Raw genomic sequence first — 4,497 nt, forward strand, 5'->3', positions numbered from 1 at the left:
GGGGGGCTGCGGGGGGGGGGGGGGGCGCGGGGGCGGGGCCGCGGAGCTGTCTGTCGGCTGGCTGTCAGGTTGGGAAGGACATCGCACATAGAGTTGGAAATGATTTTTATTCTTCTAGAATTACAGCTAGATTCGTTTTTTTTAGAACGCAAAGTTCCCGTGCAGAATGAAAACTAACTTGAACGTGAAACGACGGTGAAGTCAGAGCTGGAGCTAGAATGGCTCTAGTACAACCTCAACGTGGAGAGAGTGTCAAGCCTTGAGACCAATGAGGTGGAAACCCCTCCTGCTAACAGGAGAGAAGGCCGCTTTATAAAGTCCTCTGATTATTAATTCATGTTGGAGGACGTGTGCCATGGAAAGAATAATGAATGTTCTCAAGGTTCGCATTTGCAATGCTTCTTGCCATCCACTCCTGGTTCCAGCGTTTGTCCTACCTTTAGCACACTTATTTCTTTGGTCTACAAAATGAAAAGTCATTTTAAATTGATTCACCACAAACTTCCCCTGCATGTACCACCCGAGGACGCCAAACCGGCAGATTGTTGTTGGGATCCCAGCAGTAGCTGGGCCCGCCGGGACAAGAGGAGGGAGTGAATCACGGCTGGAGTGGAGCTGTTAATACGTCTGTGTTCCCACCACAGTACCCTTCAACAGAGGTGTCATAAAACAGGTCCATCAAAAGGGCAAACTCATAATTAGTGCTATAAGTGACATGTGTTTATCCTACGATGAAGCCTCTGTGAAAAGGGAGTAGCAACTTGTGGTGAACCCTGCTGTCTGCCACGCTTTGAGTACTTGAGTGTCTGTTTATCGGTAACAATAGCGCGGTACGATTTTGTGTGTTTGTGTGGTGCCTTCAATACGGTCGACCCAGATGTCGAGGAATTCCCAGTGCATTATTTAACACACAAACATAAACACACAAACACACACACACACACACACCAAGTCCTGTGTGAAGTACGGTAAACATATCTTTCTTATCAAAAGAAAAGTGCATTTTTTCGCTCTCCTTTAGAGTAAATATACCATCCGGTTCCTCAAGGACTGTCACAATGGAAGCAGAATCAACACACGCTCCACATCAGCCGCAGCCATCTTCACTTCTCTACACTGTCATCGAATTAAGACCGGCCCTGTATCTGTCCGAACGGCGCCAGACCACAGCCAACACCATCCTGTGGAATCGTCGTGTTCCCACGCTAGTCTCTGGATCATCTGACAAAACAAAAACGTTTGGCCGCCCTTTCCCCGCCTCACCTTCTTTGCACTCCAGCGCCACGCGGGACTCCAGGTTGTCCATCTGCATCTGCAGCCTCTTCAGCGTCAGGTCGTTCTCGCGGGACTTGCGCTTGTAGGCGATGAGCACCAGGATGACGATGATGAGCAGGAGGCCGCCGCCGGCCGCGATGCTGACGATGGCCGGCAGCGTGAGCAGGCTGTCGGACAGGATGTTGACCGCGCCCGGCGACACGTGCAGACCGCCCACCTGGACCTGGACGGGGGGACGGGGGGGGGGGGGGGGGCGAGCCGGAGGAGTCGAAAAGGTCAACGATCAGACGTTGTGTGTGTGTTTCTTTTGGTATATATAAGGCAGGATATGAGATGACCCGGAGGAAGTGCATTATGCTACAACGTCCTCCAAAAGTCGAAGTAAACATTCAGGAGCTGAATCTATTCGACACACAATACGGCATACGGGCAAAAAACACCACATTATCCAGGCCTGGACCTAAATGGACGAGCAGGAGGTCAAACACATGCGGGTTCCTCCAAGCCGGGCTCTGGGTTCAGGGGTCTGGGCTGTGCACTCAATAACAGAGCAGCTGAGCGGAAATAATTGCGCTGGATTGCGGTGTAACCTTTCAACGGCCAGGGCAGGGCGAGCTGCCCCCTGTCGGAGCCCCTCTGACCCCTCTGCTCCAGGCCCTGCTGCTGCCTGTCCGAGCCCTCCTTCAGCCGGAGGAACGGCGAGGAGCAGGACCACGGAGCCAGCAGCCTCATGCACACGGTATACAGCACATACACACTGTCTACAGAAACGCTATGTGTATATATCTAGACACTGAATACAGTACACAACGGAATACACATATGCAAGTTTGTTTGTGTCTTATTAGCTACCATATTATTTAGTACTCACTTAGTGTGTCATTTACTACCGTTTTGTACACATTTGATGTGTATTTCTTTTACTACTGGATTATTTGACATAACTGCCTAGTGAGAACAGATGGCTAGCAACTTGCTAAAACCTGGTAGATGTAATCCATCCTTGCTTTACATAGGGTTAATGTTCTTTGCATATTGGCCCAGTTTCAAAAGAGAGAGAGAGAGATGAGGAGGAGGGCAAGAAATGACGCCGTCTACAGACATTGTTCCCCACAAAGAAGCAGTACTGACCATCACTTTGTACTGGCCCGTCAGGTTGGGGGGCTCACAGAGCAGCTGGCTCTCTGACAGGGTGACGGAGCAGGGCGTGTCCCCGATCAGCACCGTGTAGTTCAGCTTCACACCGCCCGTGGCGGGGGGCACCAGGTTCCTGCCCTGTAGCAGCAACAGGGACACACGTGTGTGCACTTTAACGTCACTTCAGATTCAGGTTCAGAGTCGGGAAAATGTTATTGTCTTGTCGTAACGGAACATCTTCTTTGACGTGGCTCGACATACAAACAGGACAATGTGCTGATGAGCAGTCATACGACATAGATTTCTGCGAGCGCACACAGTGCGTATAGATCTTAAAACAAGTATAATGATTACAAGGTAAAGGCTGTGGATACGTGTCAGGTGACAGTGCATTAGGGTTCACTTGTCCATTGGTTATTGTTTATTTAAGCTGTTTATGGCAATGGGTATGAATGAGTTTTTGTGTTGTGTTTGTATGTCGTGTTTGTGTATTTTGTGTATTTCCTGGGCTCGCTCAACACACATCCACTGCACTGAGAGACCCCGCTCTGGTCGGGTCATGGCGATGCCGCTGCTCTCCTGATGCAGGACCGGGGCTTCAGCGGGGAGGACCTTACCTTGAGGATGATGGGCGAGCCGGGCTTCTGCTCCAGGACCCCGGTGGAGCTGAGGGGCTCGAAGTAGGGGTTGGGGTAGTAGAGGAAGCTGGTGCTGTTGAACACCAGCAGCGCCTGCACGTTGTTGAACACGAAGCCAAACTCGTCGGCGTGCTTCACCGTGTCGGGGCCCAGCGGGTAGTCCCCCATCAGGGAGGGGGCCAGGCAGCTCATGCAGGTGCTGTTGACCACCTTACACACCTGGAAGGGGCGTGGCGGAGAGGACAAGTGGTCAGTCTTGCACACGATTGTATCTGTTTTTAGTGTATGTTTTTGTGTGTGTGTGTGTGTGTGTGTGTGTGTGTGTGTGTGTAGGTGTGCGTTTCATAAACAAGTATTTCTTTAAGAACCGTTCTTGACGGAAAAAAAACATTTAATTTAATAGAGCATGATCCTGGGAAGACACAGGCAGCAAATTCTTGCACGGAAAGTTTCACATTGTGAGCAGTAAGGACAAAGGAAACAAAGGTGGGGGGGAGTGGAGATTTAAGGATTGACCACAGTCGAAGTCAGCCATGGCGGAAGAGGCCAAGTTAGTTTGCAATATACTATCAGGAAAGTGGACTCTAGAGAGGAAAGAGGAATCTACACATGGAAGAAGTCAGGAGCTTGGCCATGTGAATGCTAACTAACTTAGCACCTCTCCATTAGAGAGAGGAAGGGAGCTATCTCTACGTGTCAGGAAAAGTTAAACAAATGCATCTTAAATTGATAATGCGACAACAATGTAAATGAGGTTATATCATAACCATATCATAATCTGTGTGTGTGTGTGTGTATGTTTGTATGTATGTGTAAGTGTTTGTGTGTACGTATACGCGTGTGTGTCTGTGTGCGAGTGTGTGTGCGTGTGTTTGCATTGGAATATAGAGAATGATGTATGTGTTCAGAAACAACAATAACAACCACTCAAATGAAACAGAGAAAGATACAAATCCCAAAGACACAAATCAGGAAGCAGTCAACCACATCCAGGATCTCACACAATGTACACTTTTGTGTTCATTACTTCTACGCCAAGACAAGCATGTTGCGTTATTTAGTGTGCAACACCGATGCAGAGGACATCGTGTTAATGATGTTAGGGGCTAAGGTGCTAAGGCTGTGAACAGCATGCATAGCATCTCTTAATAAATCCATTTTACAATGGTAACTACTTGCATGGTTAATACCAAAACTGATTACATTTAAAACCCTGTGGTATTATGGATATTGGGTGGGTGCATTTTGTTATTCAGGCTGCTCTTCATAGCCTAGTATTTATGTTCTGAGATAGCTGAGTTCTAATGACTGGTTGTCAAAGAGAAGCCAGTACGCAGCCGTGCACGAATATCCTCCCTGATCCTTCCATTGCATGTGTGTATGTGTGTGTCTTTGTGTGTGTGTGCATGTGGGGTGGGGGTGGGGGGGGGGGGGGGGTGTTTGTGTG

At 49.0% G+C, this 4,497-nt stretch overlaps 1 pseudogene across 1 annotated transcript; it reads right to left on the reverse strand.

Moving 5' to 3' along the window:
• Nucleotides 1–1,263: 1,263 nt before the first annotated feature.
• LOC311374988 (plexin-A2 pseudogene) lies at nucleotides 1,264–3,269 on the reverse strand (annotated as a pseudogene). The gene is made up of 3 exons (XR_014684284.1): nucleotides 3,030–3,269; nucleotides 2,407–2,550; nucleotides 1,264–1,498 (listed from the first exon to the last, which is right to left on the reverse strand). The product of XR_014684284.1 is annotated as a plexin-A2 pseudogene (transcript).
• Nucleotides 3,270–4,497: the final 1,228 nt, after the last annotated feature.

This window comes from Micromesistius poutassou (genome assembly GCF_964030765.1).
Source record: "Micromesistius poutassou genome assembly, contig: SCAFFOLD_6937, whole genome shotgun sequence".
NCBI classification, from domain to species: domain Eukaryota; kingdom Metazoa; phylum Chordata; class Actinopteri; order Gadiformes; family Gadidae; genus Micromesistius; species Micromesistius poutassou.